Below are 13,165 nucleotides of genomic sequence, written 5' to 3' on the forward strand. Positions count from 1 at the left end.
GAAGACTATGCAATGCTTCATAACAACAAATTACCTCCAATGTGCGTGAAGTCACAACTGTTTACATTGGATTCGTTTTAGAAGTTACGAGCGGGCTCATGCACAGGCGCAGTTGAGTAGTAGATTCTCCTGCTTCTGGCTACAAGAATGTAACTGTTGGCTGTGCAAGGAGTCGCAGCAAGCAGCTAGATGCTAACGGGAAAAGGGGGCGCCAAATTCATATTTTTTAGGGAAAAAAACATGTTTCACAAAGGGCCTAGCATCCAGTGCACGTTGGTCTATCAATTATTGATACGATTTTGAAACGGATCCCTGTTGGTTTTTGAACAGTTTTGAACACATGTTAAGTTGATTTCTGAATGAATCATAAGTTGATTTTTGAATGCGTGCATAGTGTACGTGATGTCTCTGTCATGAGAATCCTCATCGCATCTAGAAATAAACATTCCACAGGCAAAAAGTGACAGGGCTATATGAGCTGAGCGGAGTAAAGCCGAACGGATGAATGCCAATTGCTGTTTGATTATGTGTTTCGTTGGGTTTGCGAATGATCAGCATTGTTATAATTACTAGCGAAATCCATAGATTCAAACCACCAGAATGGAAATAAACGACTAACAGGAATAACGGGTGAGAAACATTACATATTATCGTCTTGGTGTATCCAAGAAAATGAAATTTTGATAGAAAACTTTTGGCCAGATCGCTACACTAGCAAGGACCAGTTGTCAGCCGCTAAGTTATATTCTGGAAGTAAAGCGCAAGAGTTTGTGTAATGTCAGAAGACATAGACGTTTCTAAAAATGATTATATAATAAGCGCAAGTAGGGATAAAACTCGTAATTCCAGTGGGAAGTACAATACATTCGTGAAGAAACACTTGTGACGTTGGATAGAACTGCAGCTTACCATGTTGATATCAACGGAACATAAAGACATAGATTCACACATAAGAAGCACAGACATGTACCTCTATATGGCCGGCCGGGGTGGCCGAGCGGTTCTAGGCGCTACAGTCTGGACCCGCGCGACCGCTACGGTCGCAGTTTCGAATCCTGCCTCGGGCATGGATGTGTGTGATGTCGTTAGGTTGGTTAAGTTTAAGTAGTTCTAAGTTCTAGGGGACTAATGACCTCAGCAGTTAAGTCCCATAGTGCTCAGAGCCATTTGAACCATTTTTGAACCTCTACATGCGAAAGGGATCGACGCCCCATTTATAGTTCCACAGACCTACAGTGTTTTAGTCATTGTCGCTTGTTGCCACAAGTACGACCTTCACCTTCATATTATTCTAAGTGCGACAAGCACCTGTCAAATAGTGAGAGAAATATACTGTGAGTGTAATCCCCAAGTCCTCAAAGCCAATAACACTGACAGAAATGCTGTCAAATGTTAAATTTGCCGTTAGAGACTTTTTGTCCAATGAAATATGCACTAGTTTATCAGTATCAGAGAAATGCTCACCTTACGCTTTAAAAGGTGGAACAAATTGTCACTTACCCCACATTTTATCTGTATGCCTTCCACATATCTCTGTAATGTACACACTGACGGAAATATAAACATTCTGACAAAACCTGTATACCTGAGTGCTGTAAAATAATAAATTTAGAGAAAACAGCTTAGTTTTGTGTTTCGATCTTGCAGATGGCATGCTAATCTGGTTTGACAACAAGCTAAGGGCATCTTTAGGTGTGTTTTACAGATTTAGACGGAATGTCGAACATTTGTGGCAGTTTCCTCTTCATCGTCAGTTGAGGTGGCGTATTTGGAATGTCAAACAATGTGGTTAACTGCATTCCATACGATTTCGCTATTGTCTGCACTCATGTGTACAAAACTTAGCGTTATTATAAAGGTGAACAGGGTCTTTTTCCATAAGATCTTCTCGTCTGCTATTCACTAGTCATTTTCTACTCCTAAAATGAAACATTAATCATCAATATACATGTAATTTGCAAGCGATGTAGTTTAGTAACATGGTGGTATGTACCTCTCAGCGTCCTTAGGAAATCTAAAAAAAGAGAGATGTGGTATCTTCTTCTTTTTATTGCTGCAATTTATTGCGCTGCGCTACGCTCCCATTTGTAAAAACCATTCTACGTACCAAAACACACAACTACTATTCGCTTTCACGATCGCGCCGAGCTCAACAGTTTAACTTACTATTCGCTTGGCGGGTTGCTGGCGCAATAGGCAACAAAATCGAGGCGAAATGTCGCGACTGTTATGTTAGACTGTGGTAGGGATATCAACTAGCGCTACGAAATATGCGCTCGAGTAAACCCACAGTGAGTATCAAATAGTTCAAATGGCTCTGAGCACTATGGGACTTAACATCTGAGGTCATCAGTCCCCTAGAACTTAGAACTACTTAAACCTAACTAACCTAAGGACATCACACATGGCCATGACCAAGGCAGGATTCGAACCTTCGATAGTAGCGGTCATACGGTTCTAGACTGAAGCGCCTAGAACCGCAGGCCACACTGGCCGGCTCCACAGCGAGGGTCAATGCTACCACGAAGCTGTGCATGTGCAGTAGAGACAGTTTGAAAACTGTTGCACTTGGTTGTGATAGGTTCATTCGAATGAACCTGAGGTTGGTTTGAGCAGCTGCCAGAGAGCTCCAGAAAACAGGCCGTACTGTGCATGCGCAAATACTATGACGTAGGCAACCCGTCCTTGGTGTTTGTTCTGCTCATTCGCTTTTTGTACGTCGAAGACCTAGGGAGTTGTACCTGGAGCAATTGGTTTACCATATTCTAACCAGCTAAGGAATGCAAATAAGGAAGCACTTACTGGCGTAATATTCATTTCAAAACTGGACTCTACAGCTCAAAGTTCCCTAACATTTTTCTACGACATGACATTACCATAGATTTTTTTTTTCTTTTTTGTGCTCTGCAATATTGTTATGCTTCACTTCCAGTCAGGTCTACATCTACACAGCACTGCAAAAATCTAGTAAAAAGTAATACAAATTTCTTGCAAAAATAAAGCAAACAGTTTCTTGTGTATCTTATACCAGTATAAAGGACAATAAATTATTTCATGGCTGGCAAAATGTGTAAAAAATTAACAATGTGGTCTGTGTGACAAAGAAATAGTGTAATTGACAGTTTATAATCTACTCTAGGAATAAATATAAAGCCATGTGGGGAGTTAAAAAGATAAAACACGGTATGCAGCCATTCTACAATTTAGCATAGAATGGCATTCCATAAATTTAAGATGTAAACAACACAAATTAAGAAATAACGTCAAGCCTGGAGGAAGTATTAGACAAGAGTTTGTGATCGAAAAACATTGTGTTTCACAGAAGGCAGATTTGTAAACTTCTGCTACAGCTGGCTATACATTTGAAACAAAATATTTAATTTAAAAATACTGACCAAATTTGCCTGCTTAGTGAGCTTCAAGTGAATTTCGTAAACCATACTAAAATGCTTAACCAGGCTCAAAGTGCACATTTCTAAGCGCAGATTCACACTGGAGTATATGATATTGAGCTTTTCCGTATGGTTTTTGGGATACCATTTGTCTTGGAGTACCACTACAATATTATCTCATGTTTGGTTCTTTATTACGGTATAATGCCATTCGTGCTAGAAAATGAAAATGTGCACTTGAAATTGGACGAAGTTGAAACCAGCAAATGGTATGGAATGAAAGGCTTCATTTCAACTAAATTGACTGCTTTGGCAGAAAAGATTAATAGAAGCTAATTTCTCTACCAAACCGACAAAAATAACTTAAGACGATTAATGGTTGATTGCTAATAATGTGGAAATAATATAAAATCATAAAATTGAATCTACTTACTTATTTTAGTCTGCCCTGATTATGGGAATGTATATTAATTCACTTGATGGCTCCTGGCCACAGAAATGTTTTGTTTTCATGTGATGCGGGAGATGTTACCAAAGAGAGAACAGCAATATAACGAAACACATACACTGGTCATATGGTGAGTAACCCCCTTCCTCTCCCTTCCCCCCACCCCCCCACTATAACTCAGATTGCTCTGCACATGTGGGAATCTGGCAGCTTGGGCGCAGCAGAAAAATTTTTCTGGGGAGCATGTGGCTGCTTGCTGCTACTACTCATACAGCAAAAAGTCACACTTCCAGTAGCAAGATATGGGAGAAAGCACTGCTCATAAGTGAATTCAGCTCTGCATATGCGCAGGAGCCCACAGCCAACTGCTCAAACGAACCTTTCAGGTCAACAATTAATGACGTACGTTGCATAGCAACAGGTAGGGACACTGCACTGCACTGGCACTGCACAACATAACCAGATGCTACCAAGAGTGGATGTTCCCCATGATTCTAACGTTATGTTCTTGTGTGTTTCTCGTTAGTAATGAGGTGGACAAAAAGAGTTGTAACATGGAAACAAAGTATTTCCAGGTCCATGTTCATATAAGATAATTACTTTGTCTACATGTGAGGAATGTGTCCTGTAATTTATACCATACATTTTTGTTATACTGAATGTATGAGACTTGATTCGAAGGTAGAGTGAGTTCCTCCTTCACAACTAAGATTTATTTTAGATTAGTTACTTAAGAAATCAAATAACAAAAAGTGAATGATTAAAAGTGTAAATTGTGAGTTTATTTTTACATATATTGTTACTTAGACGACGAATAAATGTCATACAGATTTCTCTGCAAATCTTTTAACAAATGAAACAGTATTTTTTATGCTGACTTAAGTTTTTATTTATTTAAAATACTGCATCTTGTTTCCTCAGCCTTATAACGCTTTCACACCTTAATTTCTATCCAGAATATACTTAATATTATATTCTCAATTTGTATTAAATCTTCAACACTCGCTTTCAGCCTTCATATCGTAATTCATGACACTGACTTGGCCCCTTTAAAGTTGACTCACTTTTAACGCAAATGAATGTCATTCATTCTAGACAGAAAGGATCATCAAAACAATCCACATTAACTTTCAAAAGCGGAATTCTGACAGGGTGTGAACGAACCGGAACAGAACGGTACTTCAAAGTCAAGCATTCTTGGGAAGAAAGTTTTGACGTTGATATTGGCGAGAAGGGTGTCGTCGTCTTCTAACACCGGAAGTTAACCTATTTTCGTCGCACTGACTCGAGTGATAGTAGTGAATATTGTACTTTTGAGTCTTCTTGATATTTATTTTTAATGTTCTGCTTTGCTTTCGTGAGACATGGCAAACGTTTTACGACAGCCTGGATATTTTTTACACTGAGTGTTCTTCCACAAGAGGGGACAGTTATCAGAAGGTGTAAACTGATGTGAATTTTACAATTACTGAAACGAGTTGATACCTACACTGTGCACAAATAATAATATAAACTGATGAAGCAAGTTATATTAAAAAGTAGTTTTTATGTGTAAAGTCAGCTCTCTTGAAGGAGAAAAATACAGTTGTTCTTGAAGTTATTTCCCACGCTAGAAAAATAACCACAGAGAATATGGTAAGCTGGATTTATAGGTTACCTTAAAAATATTATTTTAGTCTCATTATCAAATAAATGTCAATATTTTGAAATGTGATGAGGATTCTTTTCCTGTTGTTTCACGCCTCAGCAGGTTACCACAAAACATAGCAGAACTTTGGTTATGAGGTTTTCACTGGCCATTAATAAATCTTTTCATTGCTGGTTCCTTAATACTGATACAGTATTCCAAGCTTTTGATTTTTATTTACTTACTTATCTTTATTTGTCCAAGAATCGTCTCGTATGATAGAGGAGCTTTGAAAATAATATAGTGCCACTCAGTAGGCCACAATATAACACACAGCATACATAACATGCTTGAAGAGGGAAGGACTGGCAGCCTAGAACAGGTGTTAAAAATAATGTCTCACAACTTCGCTTTTACTATTCAGTAAAAGCAAAGCTGGCAAAGTGACCCTGTATTGGCATTCAATGTCGTGTCAGCGCACCTCCATTTGACAGTGAGTTTGCCTGTGGTTCCATTCCTAAATTATTTTTCACTGTCAGATATTTGGGTATTCTCGTGGAAGAACACTCATGGAAAAGAATATCAGTCATCGCTGAACATTTACAATGTGTCACAAAACAAAGTAAAATAATGAAGTAAGTAGTCTGAAGACGCAAGTAGCAATATCTACAACTATAACATGAGTAAAAAGTGCGATGAAAATAGGTAAAGTTCAGATGCTGAAAGACCATTCACCAACAAGCATCAATGTCGAAATTTTCGTTCTGAAGAGAAATGTTGAAGGTCAGTTCACACTGTCCATCACATCACGACATTTCAAATCGATTCAAGTCATGTGATCTCAAGTCACATGGCTGTCCTCAACTGTTTTTTCGTGGGAATTGCTATTTTCACAAAATGATTTTCAACTGTTTTAACACATAAAGTACATATACACAGCACAGTAGCTTATATACATGGATGATGGAGTTAGCATTTGTACGAAAATGACTTTTTTGGACTGAAATGGTTTGCAGTTTTCATGGATACCTTATATATTAGAGATGGAAGAAGAAGTGCAAAACAACACACAAAAAATGAGTCCGAAAAATGTCATTACGTGGTGCAGAAGTAGAATCTCACACAGTATAGAACAAGGAATATGCACTTTATATTTTAGAAGGTAAGAGCATCAGATTTTCATTTGTTGCACCAAATTGCACCCAAAATTACTAAAATGGATACAGTGCTATGAGCTGCCATAACATCCTCTGAAAAATTGTTTTGTTCATGATTAAGTTCAGTTGTCACACCAGTGCAAATTTTTTTGCATTAGTGTATCTTCCTTAATACTTTTCACTTTAAGATTTATAGATTTTCTTTACACCTTGTATTTGGTTTTTAGTAGTTTAAGTGTCTTATCTGTACTAGGGTCAGCTATTGAAAACACATAAATACTGACCACTATTGCTTTCAAAAATGTTTCACACCCAACCCAGAGAGCCACCTAACAGTAAATAAGCCTGCCACAAAAATATACTTGAAGGAACAACTCAAATACAGTAAATGATGTATACCTCACCAAAAAAAAGTATTTTGCCACTGCTGCAGTGTCTAAAGATTTCAGTCAATTTCTTTATGAGCCACTAAAAATGCCTGACATCATGCAAATAAATTTCCCTTACTAATCAATCTGATTCTACCTGCAGCACGTGTTTCACTTCAAGTTGCAGCCATATTACAATTCATTTCATTGCAAAATATTAAATACAGTGTCAGATCGTATAAAAATCAACTTTATAAATGTAGTAAAGCGCAATTAATTTTAGCACACTCATCTCCTGCATGTCATACAATTCAGAATGCTGCTTCACTGCTTCAGTTGATCTTTTGTCATTCATTATAAATTTTGACAAAAGAGATAATGAAACGAAAGAATTTGTAACAAGTAATGAACAACAGACAACTGATATCAACCACAAAAACCACAATGAAACGGAATATGAAGATCTGAGCATGCTTATGTGTCAGGAGGAAATGAGCTTGGGGGTAATATGATCATACACTGGACAGATGACATCAGCTGTCAAAACATTTTTCCTGAGAATCCTTGATGGTGCCATTGATGTTATGTGACGGGGTGGTGAGTGTGGATCCTGCCATTTGAAATGCTAAACATTGCTGTTGCAAAAACTGTGTTATGAAAGGTGTTTCGTGTATCAGATGCAGGAATGTTTATCATTAAAGTTGTTCAAATAACGCTACTGAAAAGCAAAAAATCTGACTGTGTCGAAAATGTTGTACACAAGGAGTGGGTCAAGCATTTAACATTAAAGGCGATGTTACCTCGATGTTACTTGATGAAATTCAACTTATAAAACATCAGTACGATGTACTACTGGATAACAGCCAACAAAGTGAACCTGAAATATGTGACAATCGCATTATTTATTCTAATCCAAAACAAATTGCAATAATCAGTAGGCCTACTGCATCCAATTTGAAACAGCGACCGTTCGTGTTTGTATTCAAACGAACAACAATTCTATTGCTAAAAGAGGCACAGCATAACAGATTGGAAAAATCTTTAACTGCGCAAAAATGGTTATTGGCAGTGAAATGATTAAGCATAAGAACAGAAAATAATGTATTGCTATTATTTGATAGTTGTTGGTCCCCTTTCACAATTAATCATAAAAGCACAGCATTTTAGACTCAACACTATTTTTTGGAAACTTCCTTTTTGTCACAGATCAATATCACATTCTGCCAACAAAACAATTTAACTCTAGGTCTCTTTTTCTGTTCATTTCAAAATGTCACTTGCTTTGAAAAGAAAAATAAACACTAAGAACAATTACTTACAGATCTGCAGGTTATAAACATATACATAACACTACATTGTCCCCTCCCTCAGATTGTAAGTCCATTACTTGAATTTTTTGGGGAATTTCACAACTCAAACAAATAGGGTAACTTTCTTTGGTAACACTGTTGGAGCTATAGGCAACTCATTCACTGGTGAATTGCTTTGTAGGTTATGCTGTAGACCACTGGTGTTTTAGTTTACAAGGATGAAGATGGGTTTCAATCTGTCAAAGGAGATGTACGTTGGCACACCCTTAATTATTAGAGTGAAATATTTTATTTGTCGTTATAGGACTTCCTACGGGCCTTCATAGGGAAGCACTAGTTGGGCTTTCGCTTTGTCATTCATCACAAATACGTAATTTGTATTATCCATATCTCTACAAGCAAATTTTACCCTATGGAATCATTCACAAGGATGTTGTTATCCAATATGTTTGGCTAACTGAGAAGTGAATGCTAATAGATATACTTCTAGTTCGTTTTCCGACCGTGTAATGAAATCACCAGGCAATGTTTGAGTTGTGGCATACAGCATCTCCACAACTGTTGAGTTATTTCCCTCTCTCATACAGCAACGAAGTCCTAGGAGAATTGTTGAAATATTGTCATTCCATTTATTTTTACAATATGCTCAGATGGCATCTTTCAATATTCAGTGGAATCTCTCGATTTTCCCATTTGATTGTGGATGATATGCCATAGTCTGAGTTAATTTAGTGCCACAAATCTGAGCTAACGCATTGAGCAGCTCTGATTGGAACTGTGCTCCATGGTCAGTCACTATTTGGTTAGGTGCTCCAAATATAGTGATCCAGAAGTTATAAAGTACTCATGCCATGGTTTCTGCTCGGATATCACATAGTGCAATGACTTCTGTCCAGTTACTGAACCGATTGATGCATGTTAACCAGTACACGAATTAGGGAGGCAGGGAGCCAGTTAAGTCGATTTGCACCATCTTCAATGGTCCATCTGTGCTTGGAAACTGTCCAATAGCAGATTCACTATGTCTAGTCACTTTCTTCTTTTGGTATGTTATGTACGATTTCACCCAGTCTTGGATACCTCGTTTTATATTTAATGAAATAAATCTGCATGTGAGTAATTTCACAGAAGACTTCATACCAGGATGTGCCATACTGTTGTAATGCTGGAAGACGGAATATCTAAATTATTGAAGAATATAAGGGCGAATGATACTTAATGATACATCACACCATGATAATCCTCCTCCAGGGGTTTGATTCTGCTTAAATTTCAAAGATATATGCGGACTAGGGCGAAGTTTCTTGAGTTTTTCATCACCAACTTTAGAATATGCTATCTTCATGTAATCAATTGGTACTACTTCTGTCAGTCTGGACAGATCGTCAGCCACACTAGTTTCTTTTCCAGGAATATGTGGGACATCTGTCATAAATTGCGATATGAATTATAGGTGACGCAACTGCATGTTGTTGTTGTGGTCTTCAGTCCTGAGACTGGTTTGATGCAGCTCTCCATGCTACTCTATCCTGTGCAAGCTTTTTCATCTCCCAGTACCTACTGCAACCTACATCCTTCTGAATCTGCTTAGTGTATTCATCTCTTGGTCTCCCTCTACGATTTTTACCCTCCACGCTGCCCTCCAATACTAAATTGGTGATCCCTTGATGCCTCAGAACATGTCCTACCAACCGATCCCTTCTTCTGGTCAAGTTGTGCCACAAACTTCTCTTCTCCCCAATCCTATTCAATACTTCCTCATTAGTTATGTGATCTACCCATCTAATCTTCAGCATTCTTCTGTAGCACCACATTTCGAAAGCTTCTATTCTCTTCTTGTCCAAACTATTTATCGTCCATGTTTCACTTCCATACATGGCTACACTCCATTCGAATACTTTCAGAAATGACTTCCTGACACTTAAATCAATACTGGATGTTAACAAATTTCTCTTCTTCAGAAACGCTTTCCTTGCCATTGCCAGCCTACATTTTATATCCTCTCTACTTCGACCATCATCAGTTATTTTGCTCCCCAAATAGCAAAACTCCTTTACTACTTTAAGTGCCTCATTTCCTAATCTAATTCCCTCAGCATCACCCGACTTAATTAGACTACATTCCATTATCCTTGTTTTGCTTTTGTTGATGTTCATCTTATATCCTCCTTTCAAGACACTGTCCATTCCATTCAACTGCTCTTCCAAGTCCTTTGCTGTCTCTGACAGAATTACAATGTCATCGGCGAACCTCAAAGTTTATATTTCTTCTCCATGAATTTTAATACCTACTCCGAATTTTTCTTTTGTTTCCTTTACTGCTTGCTCAATATACAGATTGAACAACATCGGGGAGAGGCTACAACCCTGTCTTACTCCCTTCCCAACCACTGCTTCCCTTTCATGTCCCTCGACTCTTATAACTGCCATCTGGTTTCTGTACAAATTGTAAATAGCTTCTCGCTCCCTGTATTTTACCCCTGCCACCTTTAGAATTTGAAAGAGAGTATTCCAGTCAACATTGTCAAAAGCTTTCTCTAAGTCTACAAATGCTAGAAACGTAGGTTTGCCTTTCCTTAATCTTTCTTCTAAGATAAGTCGTAAGGTCAGTATTGCCTCACGTGTTCCAATGTTTCTACGGAATCCAAACTGATCTTCCCCGAGGTTGGCTTCTACTAGTTTTTCCATTCGTCTGTAAAGAATTCGTGTTAGTATTTTGCAGCTGTGACTTATTAAGCTGATAGTTCGGTAATTTTCACATCTGTCAACACCTGCTTTCTTTGGGATTGGAATTATTATATTCTTCTTGAAGTCTGAGGGTATTTCGCCTGTTTCATACATCTTGCTCACCAGATGGTAGAGTTTTGTCAGGACTGGCTCTCCCACGGCCGTCAGTAGTTCCAATGGAATATTGTCTACTCCGGGGGCCTTGTTTCGACTCAGGTCTTTCAGTGCTCTGTCAAACTCTTCACGCAGTACCATATCTCCCATTTCATCTTCATCTACATCCTCTTCCATTTCCATAATATTGTCCTCAAGTACATTGCCCTTGTATAGACCCTCTATATACTCCTTCCACCTTTCTGCTTTCCCTTCTTTGCTTAGAACTGGGTTTCCATCTGAGCTCTTGATATTCATACAAGTCGTTCTCTTATCTCCAAAGGTCTCTTTAATTTTCCTGTAGGCGGTATCTATCTTACCCCTATTGAGATAGGCCTCTACATCCTTACATTTGTCCTCTAGCCATCCCTGCTTAGCCATTTTGCACTTCCTGACGATCTCATTTTTGAGACGTTTGTATTCCTTTTTGCCTGTTTCACTTACTGCATTTTTATATTTTCTCCTTTCATCAATTAAATTCAATATTTCTTCTGTTACCCAAGGATTTCTACTAGCCCTCGTCTTTTTACCTACTTGATCCTCTGCTGCCTTCACTACTTCATCCCTCAAAGCTACCCATTCTTCTTCTACTGTATTTATTTCCCCCATTCCTGTCAATTGCTCCCTTATGCTCTCCCTGAATCTCTGTACAACCTCTGGTTCTTTTAGTTTATCCAGGTCCCATCTCCTTAAATTCCCACCTTTTTGCAGTTTCTTCAGTTTTAATCTACAGGTCATAACCAATAGATTGTGGTCAGAGTCCACATCTGCCCCTGGAAATGTCTTACAATTTAAAACCTGGTTCCTAAATCTCTGTCTTACCATTATATAATCTATCTGATACCTTTTAGTATCTCCAGGGTTCTTCCATGTATACAACCTTCTTTCATGATTCTTAAACCAAGTGTTAGTTATGATTATGTTGTGCTCTGTGCAAAATTCGACGAGGCGGCTTCCTCTTTCATTTCTGTCCCCCAATCCATATTCACCTACTATGTTTCCTTCTCTCCCTTTTCCTACACTCGAATTCCAGTCACCCATGACTATTAAATTTTCGTCTCCCTTCACAATCTGAATAATTTCTTTTATTTCATCATACATTTCTTCAATTTCTTCGTCATCTGCAGAGCTAGTTGGCATATAAACTTGTACTACTGTAGTAGGCGTGGGCTTCGTATCTATCTTGGCCACAATAATGCGTTCACTATGCTGTTTGTAGTAGCTTACCCGCATTCCTATTTTCCTATTCATTATTAAACCTACTCCTGCATTACCCCTATTTGATTTTGTGTTTATAACCCTGTAGTCACCTGACCAGAAGTCTTGTTCCTCCTGCCACCGAACTTCACTAATTCCCACTATATCTAACTTCAACCTATCCATTTCCCTTTTTATATTTTCTAACCTACCTGCCCGATTAAGGGATCTGACATTCCACGCTCCGATCCGTAGAACGCCAGTTTTCTTTCTCCTGATAACGACATCCTCTTGAGTAGTCCCCGCCTGGAGATCCGAATGGGGGACTATTTTACCTCCGGAATATTTTACCCAAGAGGACGCCATCATCATGTAATCATACAGTAAAGCTGCATGCCCTCGGGAAAAATTACGGCTGTAGTTTCCCCTTGCTTTCAGCCGTTCGCAGTACCAGCACAGCAAGGCCGTTTTGGTTATTGTTACAAGGCCAGATCAGTCAATCATCCAGACTGTTGCCCTTGCAACTACTGAAAAGGCTGCTGCCCCTCTTCAGGAACCACACGTTTGTCTGGCCTCTCAACAGATATCCCTCCGTTGTGGTTGCACCTACGGTACGGCTATCTGTATCGCTGAGGCACGCAAGCCTCCCCACCAACGGCAAGGTCCATGGTTCATGGGGGGGGGGGGGGGGACGCAACTGCATAGGAATTGCTTTATCGTTTCGTTGTTTAATCGGTAAAAATTCAGTATACCAAGAACCGACGTAATTCTGACAGTTCCTGGAAAT

Source organism: Schistocerca piceifrons, chromosome 8 (assembly GCF_021461385.2).
Source record: "Schistocerca piceifrons isolate TAMUIC-IGC-003096 chromosome 8, iqSchPice1.1, whole genome shotgun sequence".
In the NCBI taxonomy this organism is placed as follows: Eukaryota; Metazoa; Arthropoda; class Insecta; order Orthoptera; family Acrididae; genus Schistocerca; species Schistocerca piceifrons.